Source organism: Stegostoma tigrinum, chromosome 6, assembly GCF_030684315.1.
Source record: "Stegostoma tigrinum isolate sSteTig4 chromosome 6, sSteTig4.hap1, whole genome shotgun sequence".
Lineage (NCBI taxonomy): Eukaryota > Metazoa > Chordata > Chondrichthyes > Orectolobiformes > Stegostomatidae > Stegostoma > Stegostoma tigrinum.
The window spans coordinates 88,152-108,432 of record NC_081359.1 but is presented as its reverse complement, the minus strand read 5'-3'; the positions used below and the strand labels follow the sequence as shown (position 1 = coordinate 108,432).

The 20,281-nt window shown below is 41.6% G+C and overlaps 1 protein-coding gene across 1 annotated transcript in view; it reads right to left on the bottom strand.

Moving 5' to 3' along the window:
- The window catches only part of arhgap42a (Rho GTPase activating protein 42a), a 356,591-nt gene that overhangs the window by 294,976 nt on the left and 41,334 nt on the right, over nucleotides 1–20,281 (bottom strand). The window lies entirely within an intron of this gene.

Below are 20,281 nucleotides of genomic sequence, written 5' to 3'. Positions count from 1 at the left end.
ACTTTATTATTGAATTCAAATCCCACCATCTGCCACGGTGGGATTCAGACCCATGTACCCAGAACATCAGCTGGGTTTCTGGGCTAGTGGTCTAGCGATAATACCACTAGACCATTGTCCACTCTCATTATATGAATACTTGTGACGTTTTGTTCTCCTTATTTCAGGAAGGACATAAATGGGTTGGAGGCAGTTCAGAGATGGTTTCCTTGACACATGCATAGGATGCATGACTGCCTTATCAAGAAAGGTTGGGCAGACCTGTTTTCACTCAAGTTTAGAAGAGTTAGAAGTGACTTAATTAAAATATGAACAATCCTGAATGGTCTTGACAAGGTGGATTCAAAGCTATGTTTCCTCTTGTGCATAAATCCAGAACGAGTGGGGCACGGTTGTAAAATTTGGGATCAGTCTTTTAGAACTGAGGCGAGGAGAAAATTCTCTCTGAACAAATTGTGCAACTTTAGAACTCTGTCATCTGAAATGGCAGAGGAAGATGCATAGAATTCACCTTATTATTTCTTCTCTCCATGAGAAGTTGCAAAAGCCCAGAATAAGGAATTCAACACACACACACACACACACACACACACACACACACACACACGGTACTTTTGCCCAGAGCCCAACACTAAGTCTGGAGGAACATGTACCTTCTATCTAATTTTCCAGGAGACAGTTAGCTAAACTGTTGGATTACTATTAGATTAGATTCCCTACAGTGTGGAAACAGGCCCTTCGGCCCAACAAGTCCACACGCCTCTTGAGGCATCCCACCCAGACCCATCCCCCTATAAGCCACACACCCCTAAACACTACGGGCAATTTAGTATGGCCGATCCACCTAGCCTGCACATCTTTGGACTGTGGGAGGAAACCAGAACACCTGGAGGAAACCCACACAGACACGGGGAGAATGTGCAAACTCCACACAGACAGTCACCCGAGGCTGGAATCGAGCCCGGGTCCCTGGCGCTGTGAGGCTGCAGTGTTAACCACTGAGCCACCCGTATTCTTTAGGTTCAAGCACATTCTTTTCAGTAGTTCAACTCCAGATGTTTTGGGGAGCAAAGGGGAGAAAGTTTAAAGGCATCACTGAATGTCATGTATATTGGGGTGATACATAAGAAAGCAAAAGACTAATTTTCTGCTTGCACACCTTTTGTTGTTTTACATCCTAAAATCTCTTTAAAGTGGATCAAGCGAAGTAACTGAAAGGGAGAGAAATGGAGAGAGACAGTAATGAAAACAAAAACTGTCATTTAACGGATTTTTTAGATTTTCCAAACTACTAATTCAATTTCAAAGCCTATTAATTACCTGCAACTATATAAGTGCCAGTAATGCCTCCATAGACACCCTTTTTTTCCCTGTTTTTACTTGTGCCATTACTATTCTCTTCAGCTTTGTACCATCACTTTGTCAATCAATCTTTCCTGCCATCCACCCTATTTGAGACCAGCGTGTGTTCCTTCAACCACTGCCTGTTCTCTGCTCTGTACTTGTTGGTTCACAAATGTTTTCCAGTTATGAAGAAACGTTATCCGTTTGAAACCAACTTTGGCTCTCTCTCCACGGATTCTTGCTGACCTGCTGATTCCTTTCTGTGTTCTTCCCATCTGTACTTTGTTGACTGAAATAGCAGACATTGGTTAGCATTTTTGCACGCCAATTGGAAACACAAATAGACGAGTAGGCAATTATTTGCCCATTTTGCTATTTTCCTTAAATACTGAAACTTTCAAAGCCCCTCAGGAAAGCAAATAGGACGGCAAAGAGAGAAGACAAGGGAGGAAATCATTGAAGAAACAAAAATTGGGAGAACAGTCTCACAGACTCATTGGACAGCAGCCTTTCAGAATGATAGTCTTATTCATGGGAGCATACCTACCAAATAATATCATCCTAGGTATGTCCAGCCCAATCAACAAGGCAGACCAACCAGAGGCAAGAAAAAGTAGTTGCCAATGGAGTTCTTAATTTTAACTTGGAACCCCATGAAGTCTCATGGCATCAGAATTAAAATGGCACAAGTCCTTTCCTAATGATTGATACCAGCAGCATCCATCCACATCTTTTCCATCAGCTGCTTAACTAATCCTTCTATAGATCAGTTGGAAAGTTGAGCAGACAAATGCCAGGTAGAGTTTAATCCAGACAAGTGTGAGATGATGCAGCTTGGGAGGTCAAATGCAAAAGGAATGCATACAGTAAATGGCAGGACATTAAGGAGCATTGATATAGAGGCGGATCCTGGAGTGGAAGACCATAGCTCCCTAAAACTAGCAACATAAGTGGACTAGGTGGTAAAGAAGATGTACGGCACATTTGCCATCATCGGTTAGAACACTGAATATAAAATAGGGCAAGTCATGTTGCAGCTGTAGAAAACTTGTGTTAGGCCATATTTGGAATATTGCATGCAGGCTGGATGTCACACGATAGATGAGATGTTAGCAGGACATTAAAAAATAACGAAGCACTGCAAATGCTGAAAATTAGAGACAAAAACAGAAATTGCTGGGAAAACACAGATCTGGCAGCATCTGTGGAGAGAAAGCAGAGTTAATGTTTCGGGTCCAGTGACTCTGAACTGATTCTGGAGACAAAATCTCATCTTCACATTGAGAATACTCTCAATTGTATAGTGCATTACTATCATCATACAGTCTGGAATGGACTTCAAAATACAGCTAGCAACTCAATACTGGACATCCATAAGGCAGTGTGAGCCATCAGCAATAGCAGCAGCAGCAGAATTGCACTCGAGCATAAGCTGCAACCTCAATAAAGTGAGCAGATAATTTGTATAGAGTGAAGTCTAGGGCTGGGGCACACAATTTAAATATTAGGACCAGACCTTTCAGAAATAAAATTAAACAATGCTTTCTGATTTAAAAAGTGATAGAATGTTGGAACACCCTTCTATAGTTAATAATTGATGCTAGATGAATGGTTCATTTTAGATCTGATAGATTGTATTACATAATATCTTTGCATAAAACAAAGTAAAGGCTAATTTAAGGAGTTAAATCACAGATCAGACATGAAATAACCAAAGTGGCTGGAGCAGCTAAATGACCTAACTCAGTTTCTATATTCCTACTGAAATATTGAATAGGAAAGTATTTTCTGAAACTAAGAAGATTATAATCATAATAAACCCTTGTTGTGAGCTGGAGATTTTTTTTAAAATGCAGTTATAGCTTAACTGCACCACTTCAAGTGTATATCATACTGAGTGAAGACATCAGAGACCATTAACTACTAACGTTTTTAAGGAAGCAATGCTTTGGAACCATTAGCCAATTATATACTTCAAAACCGTCAAACCATCAGTGATTTGAAATGGGAGATAACAAAATGTGGAGCTGGATGAACACAGCAGGCCAAGCAGCATCGCAGTTCCCAATATCAATGATTTGAAATGGTTCTCTTCAAAAAGAAACAAAGGCAGATTTATCACAATAGAAGGTGAAATACTGCACAGGAACAGAAATATGTGACTGCACCCAAAACAAAATTTATTTGATTTATTCTAGCTGTGAATCATCATTCAAAAATTGGTTTGTAAAGATTACGGTTTCCCCAGGGCAGGATTGACTGCCACGAGGGGTCATAGTTTTAAGGTGTTAGGAGGAAGGTATAGAGGAGACGTCAGAGGGAGGTTCTTCATCCAGAGAGTTGTGAGCGCGTGGAATAGTTTACCAGTGGAAGTCGTGGAAGCAGAGTCATTAGTGACATTTAAGTGACTACTGGACATGTACATGGACAGCAGTGAATTGAGGGGAATGTAGGTTAGGCTATTTTATTTTTGGATTAGGATTATTCCACGGCACCACATCGTGGGCCGAAGGGCCTGTACTGTGCTGTACTTTTCTATGTCTATGTGTTACAGTTTTTAATCACTCTGCTCTTCAATCCATTCAATAGAAATGTAGTTATTGAATAAACATTAGCGGTTTAGTATGTGCTTTCCTGCGTTACAAAGAAAAATAGATATTTTAAATTTAAAGTTAATCTTCTGAGTTATGTCACCAGTTTACGATGGACATTGCCAACACAGTCAATAGCATACAATGTGAGATATTGCATTATGATCCTCTTTACTAGCTCACTCGCAAGCACTTTATGTTTATTATACAGCACTTCCATCCATTCATTATTCATAAAACCTTGTTTTTGTAGTACATTTTATTCTTACAAGATAAGCTAAATTAAACATCCGTTCCAAGGCTAACAAACCATTACTATTTCTTTACACCTTTCAATTTTTACTGATCCCATGCTGCAAGCAGCGTTTGGACCTGTTTTTGAACCAAAAGTTACCCCTGAATAAGTGTAAATACTGTAATCTTTCAGAACGATGCCATCCCCCTCACAAGGTCTCCATAACTCACTTAAAACTATGGAACAATTATATTATTAATTAGTCCTTAGAAGCCATCTCTTGGGACCTGAATAGGCTGCAGGACATCAAACAGTTTTCTCCATCAACAATCTGCTGCTTTCTATCTCTTTGAAATTTTCTTATATACTATCTATTTCTATAATACTGTACTACCTATTCCTAACTTTTACTTATGACTACTAAAGTATGGTTTTATACTTTACAAATAAAAATTAAATAGGGCTGCTACCTCCTTTAAGAAATTTACTATCAAAACAGCTCTTCTACGAAACAGCATGAATGAAAGTGTAAGAACTGTCAAAAACCAGCAACAGTAGATGAACTCACACGACCCACCTGTGGAAGATCAGTTTAAGATCTTCTATACTTTTATTTAGTATACAGATAATTTCTCACGTATTTAGATCATACAGGTCTAGTATTTCTACTAACATTACTAACTTTAAAGCCAAAAGGATGAACGCATCATTAGTATGCAAGCTTAGGCTGGAGAGTCATTCTAATCCCATCAGGAGTAACAGCCAGGATTTAGCAAGTGCTTAAACTATCTTCAGCTTCCCCAGGACAGATGTCACACAAACTTGTGTACAATAGATGCAGCTATGTAACACAATAATGTTAAAATTTTAATATGTGTAAACACTGTATATAAAAGAGGCTACTATAAAACTGTACTGTGGATTCCATCACCGCCTCAAATTGCGCCACTGCAGATGTTCGATAGAGTGGTGATTTTTGCCACTCACCAGTCTTGATCACTGTTGAACACAATCCCACACAATAGTGTATAAATAATTCTATTCTGCACTGCTGGGCTACAGTTGGAGAAAGACCGGTTAATTGAATACATTTTGTGCAAATGTAGGAATGGAATGGATGAAGACAACCTCAGAATGCAAACAAAAAATGAAGTTGCTGGAGAAATCCAACAAGTCTGGCAGCATTTGTTGAGACAAAGCAGAATTAATGTTTTGGCTCCTTCGTATGAACTAACTCCATTTCTAGACCGTGCAATTTCTGTTTTTTATCTCAGAACTCTGAAAGAAATTACTGAACTTCTCTATTACTGAGACTTGGTTGAGGGAAGGGCAAGATTGGCAACTAAATATCCCAGGATATACATGCTTCAGGTGGGATAGAGAGGGAGGTAAAAGGGGGTGGAGGAGTTCCACTACTGGTCAAAGAGGATATCACAGCTGTGCTGAAGGAGGGCACGATGGAGGGCTCAAGCAGTGAGGTAATATGGGCAGAGCTCAGAAATAGGAAGGGTGCGGTATCAATGTTGGGGCTGCACTACAGGTGTCCCAACAGCGAGCATGGGATAGAGGTACAAATATGTAAACAGATTATGGAAAGGTGTTGGAGCAACAGGGCGATGGTGATGGGAGATTTTAATTTTCCCAACATTGACTGGGAGTCATTTAGTGTTAGGGGTTTAGACGGAGCAGAATTTGTAAGGAGCATCCAGGAGGGTTTTTGAGAGCAGTATGTAAATAGTCCAACTCAGGAAGGGGCCATACTGGACCTGGTGTTGGGGAATGAGCCAGGCCCAGGTGGTTGAAGTTTCAGTAGTGGATTACTTCAGGAATAGTGAGCACAATTCCATAACTTTTAGAATACTAATAGACAAAGACAAGAGTGGTCCTAAAGGAAGAGTGTTGCCAACTATAGGAAAATTCGGGAGGAGTGGGGGAATGTGGGTAAGCAGAAGCTGTTTGAGGGTAAATCCACATTTGATATGTGGAAGGCTTTTAAAGAGCGGTTGATTAGAGTGCAGGGCAGACATGTCCCTGTGAAAATAAGGGATAGAAAGGGCAAGATTAGGGAACCATGGATGACAGGTGAAATTGTGAGACTAGCAAAGAGGAAAAAGTAAGCACACCTAAGATCTGGGGGACTGAAAACAGATGAAGCTTTGGAAGAATATCGGGAAAGTAGGACCAATCTGAAACAAGGAATTAAGAGGGCTAAAAGGGGTCACGCAAAATCTTTATCAAACAGGGTTAAGGAAAATCCCAAAGCCTTTTATTAGTACATAAGGAGCAAGAGGGTAACTAGAAAAAGGGTTGGCCCACTCAAGGACAAAAGAGGGAAGTTATGCAAGGAGTCAGAGAAAATGAGTGAGATTCTTAATGAGTACTTTGCATCAGTATTCACTGAGGAGAGGGACATGACGGATATTGAGGTTAGGGATAGATGTTTGATTACTCTAGGTCAAGTCGTCATAAAGAGTGGGGAAGTGTTGGGTATTTAAAAGGCATTAGGGTGGACAAGTCCCCAGGTCCGGATGGGATCTGTTCCAGGTTTCTGAGGGAAGCGAGAGAGGAAAGAGCCGGGGCCTTAACAGATACGTTTGCAGCATCCTTGAGCACGGGCGAGGTCCTGGAGGACTGGAAAATTGCTAATGTTGTCTAATTTGCCTGCAACTGTAGTAGATTCGCCAATTTTAGGTACATTTAAGTCGTCATTGGATAAGCATATGGACGTACATGGAATAGTGTAGGTTAGATGGGCTTGAGATCGGTATGACAGGACGGCACAACATCGAGGGCTGAAGGGCCTGTACTGTGCTGTAATGTTCTATATAATTGTTTTAGAAGGGTAGCAAGGATAATCCAGGTAATTATAGATCAGTGAGCCTGAATCAGTGGTGGGGAAGCTGCTGGAGAAGATACTGAGGGATAGGATCTATTTAAAATGGACTTATTAATGACTGGCAGCATGGTTTTGTACAGGGAAGGTCATGTCTTACCAACTTGATAGAATTCTTTGAGGACGTGACAAAGTTGATAGATGAGGGAAAGGCTGTAGATGTCATATACATGGACTTCAGAAAGGCGTTTGATAAGGTTCCCCATGGTAGGCTGATGGAGAAAGTGAAGTCACATGGGGTCAAGGGTGTGTTTGCTAGATGGATAGAGAACTGGCTGGGCAACAGGAGACAGACAGTAGTAGTGGAAAGGAGTTTCTCAAACTGGAGACCTGTGACCAGTGGTGTTCCACAGGGATGTGTGCTGAGACCACTGTTCTCTGTGATATACATAAATGATCTGGAGGAAGTTATAGATGGTCTGATTAGCAAGTTTGAAGATGACACTAAGATTGGTGGAGTGGCAGGTCGTGAAGGGGACTGTCGGAGATTACAGCAGAATATCGATAGATTGGAGAGTTGGGCGGAAAAATGGCAGATGGAGTTCAATCCAGGCAAATGCGTGGTGATGCAGTTTGGAAGATCCAATTCAAGAGCAAACTATACAGCAAATGGAAAAGTCCGGGGGAAAATTGATGCACAGGCAGATCTGGGTGTTCAGGTCCACTGTACCCTGAAGGTGGCAACGCAGATCGATAGAGTGGTCAAGAAGGCATACGGCATGCTTTCCTTCATTTGACAGGGTATTGAGTACAAGAGATAGCAGGTCATGTACAGTTCTGGTTGCCACATTACCAAAAGGATGTGGATGCTTTGGAGCGGGTGCAAAGGAGGTTTACCAGGATGTTGCCTTGTATGGAGGGCGCTAGCTATGAAGACAGGTTGAGTCGATTAAGATTATTTTCATTAGAAAGACGGAGATTGAGGAGGGACCTGATTGAGGTCTACAAAATCATGAGGGGTATAGACAGGGTGGATAAGCAAGAAGCTTTTTCCCCAGAGTGGGGGACTCAATTACTAGGGTTCACGATTTCAAGGTGACAGGGGAAGAGTTTAAGGGAGATACGTGTGGAAAGTTCTTTATGCAGAGGGCGGTGGGTGTCTGGAATAAGTTGCCAGTGGACGTGGTAGAGGTGGGCATGATAGCATCATTTCAAATGTATCTAGACAACTACATGAATGGGCAGGGAGCAGAGGGATACAGATCCTTGGAAAATAGGCAACAGGTTGAGATGGAGGATCTGGATTGGTGCAGGCTTAGGGGGCTGAAGGGCCTGTTCCTGTGCTATAATTGCGGCGGCACGGTGGCTCAGAGGTTAGCACTGCTGCTTCACAGCACCAAAGATCTGGGTTTGATTCCAGGCTCAGGCAATAGTCTGTGTGGAGTTTGCACATTCTCCCAGTGTCTGCATGGGCTTCCTCCAGCTGATCTGGTTTCCTCCCACAGTCCAAAGATGTGCAGGTTAGGTGGACTGGCCATGCTAAATTTCCCAAAAAGTGTTGCAGGAGTTGTATATTTGGTGGGTTATAGGGGGATGGGTCTAGGTGGGATGCTCCGAGGTTCAGTGTGGGCTTGTTGGGCCAAAGGGCCTGTTTCCACACTGTAGGGATTCTATGATTCTAATTTTCTTTGTTCTTGTTCTAAATTTGGATGAAATCTTGCATTTTAATAACTTTTAAATTCTAATTTCATATTTTAAATTTTGAAATAAACAGAACTGCTTTAAGCTCGTAAAACTGGGTATTTCTCTTCTGTAGAGTGGAGCATACATCCACTTTTCTTTGATTAGGTAGCAATACTAACAGACACATTTCAACTAATTGGAACACAAAAAAATATTCACTGGAAAAGTAAATTCACTGGATTATTTTTCACATAAATATCATACTCCATTTGTGTATGGTAAGAGAATGACTGGTAAAGTAATAACATGTTGCTTATTCAACAGATTAAAGAATATTTTACTGGGTATATACAAATTATTAAGATACTAATTACTTCTCAAAATGACCAATTATGAATGTTAACATAGAACAAGTACTTATAACAAATGTTTGAGCAGTAAAAATACTTGAAATACTGTCATAGCCAGGAATTCTTGAATTTAATGTGAATTTTATGTTACTGGTTCCTGGCATTTAGTTTAGCTGTCAATGTCCTCGTAAACTGCAAGCAACATTTCGAATATAAACCATTAGTTCATTTTTCCTACGTCTGTGCATGTGCTCCCTTTATATTGTCCTTCAGCATACAAAATGTACGTACCCACAGTAATTGTTGCATCAGAGAGTGTGAATTTTTCAACATGGGTACCGACTTGGAATTATAGTTTTGATAAGATAGCTGGGTAATTTTGACAAGGTAACTATATGATTAAGCAGAACATGGTTGTAAAAAATCCGCCAATTTGTAAGTCAAATGAACATCCATATACAATTTCAAACTCAAATGAAGCATCATATCAAATTTATTAGAGAATCTTACTATATTTCTGCTCTAGAAACAAATTCTTGTTTTCTGAACAGGAAAGAAGAACAAAAGGACACACAGTCAAAGAATTTAAGGCATTTGTTGCGCAAGATAAACAACACAGATTGGTTGTCTAATAAAGAGAGTTTTCATGATGTAACCAATACATGACCCTTTGTTGGATAGCTGAACTTGAGACTTTCAATTTTAAAACCGAGTCTTCTGACCACCTGAGAAACTGAGACCTGAAACTGATTCCAACTAGCAGAGTACTAAGTGAACAGAGACAGGATGAGACAAAGCACACAAATACGTGTATGCGTCAGTAAATAAATTAAGAATGGGAAAAGAGATGAGTAGACAGAATTAAAAGCTCTATATCTGAATGAGTGCAGCATTCAAAATGAAATGGATGAGTTGACCATCCAAACAGACACAGGGATGATATGATAACACGTCAGAGACATGGTTTCAAAGTGACCACAGGTACAGTCTGAATATTCAAGGGTATTTAAATCCAGAAACAGAATAGATAGGAGCAGAAATATGCATTTGACCCCTCAAGCCTGATCCACCATTCAAAATATTCCTGGTGAATCAATGAGCTCAGTACCTTATCCCATCACCACCAGCATCCCTAACCCCACCAAATATCCCTTAATCCCTTTAGCCACAAGAGCTATATCTGCCTCCTTTTTGAGAAGACAATGTTTTGGCCTCAACCTACTGCTACATTTATGCTTAAGTATGTCATGTAAACAGCCTTTATGTTTGCATTCTTTAAAATTATGGATTAAAAGGAAAATAACTGTTTTAAAGCACAGGGATTTGCAAGAATGGTTGCATTTTTGAAAGCAATGAATCAGGTAACCTTTAGGTAACCCTGTTAGTGTGGCTGAGCGTTTCATCAAAATTTGGACAAACTGAAACTGTTTACAGGGCTGTTCACAGATGAAGCTGATTGTTATGGGCCAGTGGCTAGTTATTAACAACAGCAAATCTCTGTGTGCCAACTGAGAGATCAGGTAGCTGTTCAGCTTCGCTGTGGAAAAGACACAGGAAAGCTTTCAGATCAGAACTGAAATAAATCAGCAGGTCTGCAGCAGTCAAATGAAACACTAACTATTAGTGGCTAGGAAAAGATGGCATTTATGCTGAAAACAGGAAGATGAGGAGGAGGTGGGTGGAACAAATAGTTAAAGACAGAACCCAAAGAGAGATAAAGGCAATCAGGCAGATTAATAGTTCTGAAGTGGGGTCACTGGAACCGAAACCATACTTCTGCTTTCTCTCCACAGATCCTGTCAGACCAACCGAGTTTCTCCAGTAATTTCTATTTTCATTTCAGAATTTTCTACCATCCACAGTTTTTATTTTCTGATTTTATTCTAACATTTAATTCACTTGCTACATCTCTCCCAGGTATGCCCACCTTGAAGTTTTGCCCTCCATCCAACAGGATTTCTGTTCTAATCTTTCTTTTTGGGTTCATTATCAATACTTCCATTATTGCTCTTGGTATTTAACGAGGTACTTGCCAAAACATGCTTCCACAGCAACATCACATTCCTTAGTGTCTGACTCCGGCTCAGACTCACCCCAAGTGAATTCCAACTCAAGTTTCATCTTTCATGTTTTGAATCTACCCAGGATCTCACATATGCACACTTTCAAACTTTCTCTGCATCAACAATCCCTCATGTTATCTCAGAGCTGTCCTGCATCCAAACACCCAACCCTGTCCAACTTCGACATAATCCTCCAGTTTGTTCAACATTCTGGCAAGAAACATTTTCTCTTCCTTTCAGGCATCAAGGAATGCAAGCTTCAACAACTCAGAAATATCTATGTCCAAACGAAACCATTTTCTCCTTCCCTTCCTCTGGCTCCATCCCTTCTCCTAAACCCACCTCGTCAAGTATTTTCTGTACCTTCTGACCTTCCACTCTCTGATGCTATACAGTCTGCAATCAGCAAAGGCCCTTGTTTTATCACTCTGCATTCCCACCTCAATGAATTTGGGGCATGACATAAATGTTGAACACTTCTTCGATTGCCTTCACCTTCATGCTCATTCATTTGGACAGAATCCTCTCCCAATCCCACAGCCTTCTTCATCTGCCTCCAACACTCTCCCTCGACATGGGCCCTTTCTTCGGGCCGCTTACCTGCAGCCAGTCTATCCATTGAGAACTGTTGACGTGACATCGGTCACCTTTATTTCTCCACTCTCCTCACCTGTTTGAACCTGTCTTCCTCTGAACTGACTGCACTTCATACTCTTAGACCTCACCCTGACTTTGTAATCAAGCATGACATAAAGAGTGGTGCTGTTTTTGTCTGATGTTCTGACATCTAATCGAATATCAGTTCTTGGTCACCTTCTCCTATCTATCCCTGGGCCAAGTCTGCACCACTGAACATTGACCTTTTACCTACTATGTTCACAAAGGTCACTAATCCTAGCCTTGACCCTCTAAGCTTAAAATGCTCTAACTCCATACAGCCCCTTTCTACCTTTTAAAATCCACAAACAGGACTGCCCAGGCAGACCCATAGGTTCTGTGAGGCAGAAACAATTTCTTCAAATCTTGACTTTATTTTTTCTCCCCTTGTCCAGTGCCCCTCACGTATGTCCATGATTCTTTGGACTTTTTATGTCAGTTTCAGAATTCCAGTTCACAGGATCTAGCACCTCTTCACTCCGCATACGTGCAATCTGTTTACACATCCATCCCCCATAGGATGGATTCACGGCTGTCCACTTCTTACTAGAAAGTCCTAAACTGCTAGCCACCACCCTCCTCCACCTGGCTGAGCTCATCTTCACTCTGAACCAATTCTCCTTTAATACCTTTCACTTACTTCAGGTCAAGGCAGGGCCAAGTGCCCCCTCATGGGGCCCAGTTATGTCTATCTCTTTTTAGGGTTGTGGAACATTCTTGTTCCAGTCCTACTCTCGTTCCTACCCATAGCTCTTTCTACGGTACAGCAAGGACATCAGTAATGCTTCCTTCTCTCATCTGGAATTGAAAAGAATTTGTCAATCTCACATCCAATTTCCAACCCACTTTCAGCTTCACCTGGCAATCTCTAGCTCCTCACTTCCCTTCTCTGATATCTCTGTTTTCTATTCTGGAGGTAAGATGACCACCAATACCCATTACAAGCCAGTGACTCTCACAGGTACCTAGACCATATGTCCTCACACCCTGCCTCCTGTAAAAACACCTATGCACTCTTCCACTTTCTGCATTGCATCTGTTCTGTCAATGCCACCTTCCACAGGCCACCTTGGAAATGTCTATCTTTTTCCTCAACTGATAGTTAGATGTGGCTGAGGGGCCTGTCAACCACAGAATCCATTTTCCAAACTTCTGCCCTCACCCCTATGTTTTTCCTCCCACATTGCCAATTGGGTACATCTACTCTTCACTTACCATCACACCAGCATCTGCATCCAAAAGATCATATCCATTTCCAACACCTCCAGTGGGATGCCTCCACCAGACACATACTCCCTTCCCCTCCCTTATCAGATTTCCACAGGGATCATTCCTTCAGGGACACCCTCATCAGCTCCTCAGCACTTTCCCCTGCAATCGCAGAAGATGCAATATTTGTCACTTATTTCTTCCCACCTCATTATACAAGGCCTCAGACACACCTTCCAGGTGAAGCAGCTATTTATCTGCGCTGCACTCATTCTATAATAATGTATTCAGTTTTCACAATGTGGTCTCCTTTACATTCAGAGATGAAAGGCCGACTGGGTGGCTGCATGACAGAACACATTTGTTCTGTCATTAAAAATGACCCAGAGCTTCCAGATGCTGCCATTCCAACTTGCCACCATGTCCCCTAGCAAACCTCGGCACAATTGTTTCACATTTCCGTCCACTCCTGGGACTGCTTTTAGCCTCTAGGCCAACAGAAATGAAAGGGATTCCTACTTGAACCTGACCCTGTCTAGGCAACCAAGTGTAAGCTGTGAAAATGTTTGGGGTTTTCTAGAGGTAATGAAGGAAACTTTATCAAGGAGCACCAGGTCACCCACCAACTCTTCAATGTAACAGGTGCTTGTGACTGAGACCATAGCCTCTGCCAAGGGGATGCCTCCTCCCCATATTGAGTGTGGGAAGTTGTCCAGAATCAGTGGTTAGAGTTGTCCCACCCCTGACCCCACCTCCAGGACAGACAAGATGTGCGACTTATGACTTGCTTGACAGTGATCAAGGATGACCACCAGTATGTCTTAATTAGAAGAAGCATTCATCTTAACAATGTGGGATTTAGTGCACGATAGCATGGTACAAACTATATGGTCTTAGTTATTATGTTTAACTGGCCAATAGGAGACATAATCTTCTCTATCAGAATTGTGTACTAGATTTCTCTTCTGCTTACCAAAGACTGTGACTGTATCATCAGATTGGCAGCAGTTTAACATAATCTGGAATATAATCCTTTCAATTCCATTGCTTTCTATAACAACCTGCACTTGCAGCCACTGTGTTTATATGGCTCATCCAGTTCGGCTTCCAGTGAATGGTAACTCTCATGATGTTGGTTGTGAGGTCTCTGTGGCACGAATGAGCAATAAATCATGTACAAGTCTTATGCAGAAATAGAATTCAAAACTATCCTGTGTGATAATGGCTACCCTGGTTGGGTTGTTCACTGTGCCACATAAGCTTGCAAATGAGCCAAATGTCACTGTCGCTAGATCTGAAAAGTGCCCACACTATTTCAAATTACTTGGAAAAGCCAAAATAGCACAAAAAAGGTAAAGCTAACCATTTTACACTGTTACAGTGCATTTGTTAAGTAAGCGGTATTTCTCCCTAACAGAATTCTGCCATCAACACAGCCGAGTGACTGGCAGTTAACTACCAAACATCGTTTCAAGTTTTAAACCAGGCAGATTGACCCTGATCTCTCAGATAATACCTTCACCATTGAGCCAAAGAATAGCTGTCACCTGTTATTTTGAGTTAGAATAGGTGCAGTTTGCGTACATGTTGTTTCTATGTGCAAAGAATCATGGCCTGTGCGTCAACTTATACAGTTTCCAGCGCATACAAGGGCCACATTGCAAACCTGATTGATCATCTTAAATTGATTCTGCATAATTCTTCACACAGCATCTACCCAGCCTGTTGTCCACATGTTGTCAAATCGTGGAATTTGCATCTAATGTTGGGGACATTTTACGTTTCTCTAGCACAAACTGGGTGGATAATGTCAATACCTTGTTGGTTGCAAATCGCCAAGAGGACTGTCAGGCATTATTTAGATGGTGCATTCTCCATAGTAACATAGTAACGTGGAGGCACAGTAACTCAGCAGTTAGCACTGCAGCCTCACAGTGCCAGGGATCTGGGCTCGATCCCAGCCTCAAGCGACTGTCTGTGGAGTTTGCACATTCTCCCCCTGTGCCTGGATGGCTTTCCTCCAGGTGCTCCAGTTTCCTCCCACAGTCCAAAGATGTGCAGGCTAGGTGGATTGGTTGTGCTGAATTGCCCGTAGCATTCAGGGAAGTGTGGGTTATAGGGGCATAGATCTGGGTGGGATGCTTCAAGGGGCAGTGTGGACTTGTTGGGCCAAAGGGCCTGTTTCCACACTACAGGGAATCTCATTTCCATCTTTCAATATCCAATTGCCAAGCAGTCAACACCCATTTCCTATATAGTATGAAAAGAAAGGCTTCCCCTTTACATTGGTATTTCTTATAAATTTGTCTGATGAATGCATGATAGAAATCTTCAACAAAATGCATAATTTTTCATCAATATCCAGGATATCTACTGTCAGATATGACCTTGCAGGTGGATGGCACTGCTGAGCAATCCTGAGTGCACTAATAGCTACATTAACAGCAGACTGAAGGTAATCAGTAATGTTGTTTATTTAAACATGCTAAAAACAATATACGTTCAGACAGTTACCTATTCTCTGTAAACAACAAGAATATATTCTAAGTTTGGTACATCTTTGAAATACTGTGGATCTTCAGGAGGCTACATCCATTTGTTGCTTACCCCACAGCAAACAAATTGAGTTGATTTGCAAGACAATCAGCCTCTTTTTCTCCATTAACATAACTGTCGTCATCATTACCCCGGGTATAGATGTTATAGGAAGGAGGCAAGACAGGAGGGGGAGTGGTGTTGTTGATCAGGGATAACAGCTGTATTTGGGGAGGATATTCCTGGGGACACGTCCAGGGAAGTTACTAGGGTGGAACTGAGAAGTAAGACAAGGATGATCACCTTATTGGGATTATACTATGGACCCTCCCCCCTCAAAGAGTCAGTTGGAAATTCAGAAACAGATTTGTAGAGATATCTCAGTTATCTCAAAGAATAATAGGGTTGTGATGATAGGCGATTTTAACTTCCTGAACATAGACTGGGACTGCAATAATGTCAGAGGTTTGGATGGACAGGAATTTTTTAAGTGCGTACAAGAAATTTTTCTGATTCAGAATGTGGATGTACCTACCAGAGAAGGAGCAAAACCTGATCTACTCTTGGGAAGTAAGGCAGGGCAGGTGACCATGGTGTCAGTGGGGGAGCACTTTGGGGCTAGTGACTGAAATCCTATTAGTTTTAAAATAGTGATGCAAAAGGATAGACCAGATCTAAAAGTTAAAATTCTAAATGGGAAGAAGGCAAATTTTGACAGTATTAGGCAAGAACTTTCAAAAGTTGATTGGGGTGGACGCTCACAAATAAAGGGACGGCTGAAAAATGGGAAGCTTTCAAAAATGAGATAATGAGAGTCCAGAGACAGTGTGTTCCTGTTAGAGTGAATGGCAAGGCTAATAGGTGGAGGGAATGCTGGATGACAAGAGAAATTGAAGTTTTAGTCAAAAATAAGAAGAAAGCATATGTCAGGTATAGACAGCAGAAATCGAGTGAATCCCTCGAAGAGTATCAAGGCAATAGGAGTGTACTTAGGAGGGAAATCAGGAGAGCAAAAAAGGGGACAAGAGAGCACTTTGGCAAATAGAGTTAAGGAAAATCCAAAGGGATTCTACAAATATATTGAGAGAGAAGGCAAAATCGGATGTAATGGTATTACAGTTAAATAAAGCTAATTACAGGGGCATGAGGGAGGAATTGGCGAAAATCGATTGGAAGCAGAGCCTAGCGGGGAAGACAGTAGACCAACAACGGCAGGAGTTTCTGGGTGTAATTGAGGATACAGTACAGACGTTCATCCCAAAGAAAAGAAAGATTATCCGGGGTGGGATTAGACAGCCATGGCTGACAAAGGAAGTCAGGAAATATATCAAAGAAAAAGAGACAGCCTATAAAGTGGCCAAGAGCACTGGGAAATCAGAAGATTGGGAAGGCTACAAAAACAGACAGAGGATAACAAAGAGACCAATAAGGAAGGAGAGGATCAAATATGAAGGTAGGCTAGCTAGTAATATTAGAAATGATAGTAAAAGCTTCTTTCAATACATAAGAAAGGCAAAAGTAGATATTGGGCCACTCCAAATTGATGCTGGAAGGCTAGTGATGGGAGATAAGGAAATAGCTGAAGAACTTAATAAGTACTTTGCGTCAGTCTTCACAGTGGAAGACATGAGTAGTATGCCAACAATTAGGGAGAGCCTGGGGGGCAGAGTTGAGTATGGTAGGCATTACAAAAGAGAAAATGCTAGAAAAGCTAAAGGTCTAAAAATTGATAAATCTCCTGTCCCCGATGGGCTACATCCTAGAGTTCTGAGGGAGGTGGCTGAGGAAATAGCGGAGGCTTTGGTCGTGATCTTTCAAAAGTCACTGGAGTCAGGGAAAGTCCCAGATGATTAGAAAATTGCTGTTGTAACCCCCTTGTTTAAGAAAGGATCAAAGCAAAAGATGGAAAATTATAGGCCAATTAGCCTAACCATAAGACCATAAGACATAGGAGTGGAAGTAAGGCCGTTCGGCCCATCAAGTCCACTCCGCCATTTAAATCATGGCTGATGGGCATTTCAACACCACTTCCCTGCACTCTCCCCGTAGCCCTTGATACCTTCTGAGATCAAGAATTTGTCGATCTCTGCCTTGAAGGCATCCAACGTCCCGGCCTCCACTGCACTCTGTGGTAATGAATTCCACAAGCCCACCACTCTCTTGCTGAAGAAATGTCGTCTCATTTCAGTATTAAATTTACCCCCTCTAATTTTAAGGCTGTGCCCACGGGTCCCAGTCTCCCCGCCTAACGGAAACAACTTCCTAGCGTCCACCCCTTCTAAACCATACATTATCTTGTAAGTTTCTATTAGATCTCCCCTCAACCTTCTAAACTCTAATGAATACAATCCCAGGATCCTTAGCCATTCATCATACGTTAAACCTATCATTCCAGGGATCATCTGTGTGAATCTCCGCTGGACACGCTCCAGGGCTAGTATGTCCTTCCTGAGGTGTGGGGCCCAAAATTGGACACAGTATTCTAAATGGGGCCTAACTTCATCGCTGCTTTTATATTCCAACCCTCTTGAGATAAATGACAACATTACATTCGCTTTCTTAATTACGGACTCTACTTGCAAGTTAACGTTTAGAGAATCCTGGACCAACACTCCCAGATCCCTTTGTACTTCTGCTTTGTGAATTTTCTCACCATTTAGAAAATAGTCCATGCCTGTATTCTTTTTTCAAAAAGTGAAAAACCTCACATTTACTCACATTAAATTTCATCAGCCATTTCCTGGACCACTCGCCTAAACTGTCTAAATCTTTCTGCAGCTTCCCCACCTCTTCAGTACTACCTGCCTGTCCACCTATCTTTGTATCATTGGCAAACTTCGCCAGAATGCCCCCAGTCCCTTCATCCAAGTCATTCATGTATAAGGTGAACAGCTGCGGCCCTAACACCGAACCCTGCGGGACACCACTCGTCACCGGTTGCCAATCCGAAAAAGAGCCTTTTATCCCAACTCTCTGCCTTCTGTCCGACAGTTAATCCTCAATCCAAGCCAGTAGCTCACCTCGAACACCATGGGCCCTCACCTTGCTCAGCAGCCTCCCGTGAGGCACCGTATCAAAGGCCTTTTGGAAGTCTAGATAGATAACATCTACTGGGTTTCCCTGGTCTAACATGCTTGTTACCTCTTCAAAGAATTCTAACAAGTTTGTCAGGCACGACCTCCCCTTACTAAAACCATGCTGACTTGTTCTAATCTGACCCTGCACTTCCAGGAATTTAGAAATCTCATCCTTCACAATGGATTCTAGAATTTTTGAGTTTTTGAAGAAGTAAAAAAGAGGATTGATGAGGACAGAGCAGCGGGTGTGATCAATGTGGACTTCAGTACAGTGTTTTGCAAGGTTCCTCATGGTAGACTTGTTAGCAATGGTTTGATCACATGGAATAAATGGTGAACTGGCAATTTGGATACAGAACTGGTTCCTAGGTAGAAGACAGAGGATGGTGGTGGAGGGTTGCTTTTCAGACTGGAGGCCTGTGACCAGCAGTGTGCCACAAGGATCGATGCTGGGTCCACTGTTTTTTGTCAAACATATAAATGATTTGGATGTGAATATCAGAGGTATGATGAGTAAGTTTGCAGATGACACCAAAATTGAGGTGTAGTGGACAGTGAGAAGGTTACCTCAGAGTACAACGGGATCTTGACCAGACGGGCAAATAGAAAGTGGCACACACAGGACGAATGCTTCAGTAACCAATCCCTGTTTCTAGGATCGTTAAAATCCTCTTGGTTACTACAGAAAAACAGTGAAAATTCACTGTTATTTGTAAAACAAATGTTTCAAAACTCGCTTGTCCATCACACTTCTAAATAATTTTGTTAGCATTGGGATCAATTATACAAAAATATATTCATCATGTGGGAGGCGACAGCTGAGTGGTATTATCGCTAGACTGTTAATCCAGAGACCCAGATAACATTTGTGGACCTGGGTTCAAATCCTGCCATGGCAGATGGTGGAATCTGAATTCAAATAAAATATCTGGAATCAAGAATCTAATGAAGACCATGAATCCATTGCCAAATGTCGGCAAAACCCATTTGATTCACTAATGTCCTTTAGGAAAGGAAACTTCCATCCTTACCTGGTCTGGCCTACATGTGACTCCAGACCCACAGCAATATGGTTGACTCTTAACTGCCCTCTGGGCATTTAGGGATGGGCAATAAATGCTGTCTGGTCAGCGATGCCCTCATCCCATAAATGAATAAAGAAAAAAATGCCTATATTTAAAATGAGAAGGAGCATGAATATGGTTTAGAACTTTAATATGGCTAATTCATTTAAAATCTGTGCTTCTGTAAAGGTTATTAAGTATGCGGCAGAGAAAATGCAGACAGTTTGCTTGGGTCAAAGCCTGAAAAATCTTCCAAGCCCATCAAAACAAATTATTCGTATTGTTGGACAAAAGGCACATTTTATCAAAGCATTTCATTTTGTATTCATCAAGTTTAAAATTAAAATTAAGTTTTAAATTTACACAAAGCTTAGCAGATAATGGTCAGTCATCACTACCATACACATTCTCTATCAGAATCCACTTGTCAACCAGTCAGTAATTTCCTATAGTGTAAGTGATGGTGTTCCCTTATGCTGGTAACATTGCAAATTGTCCTGATGAATTTGACCAAAAGATATATTGTTGGGCCTCAGAAGGACCATGGGATGTTTACATGTTAGTTATGTATCAGATATTTGTGAGAACTACAGGAAGGATGTGGAGGCTTTGCAGAGTGTGTAGAAAACATTTACCAGGA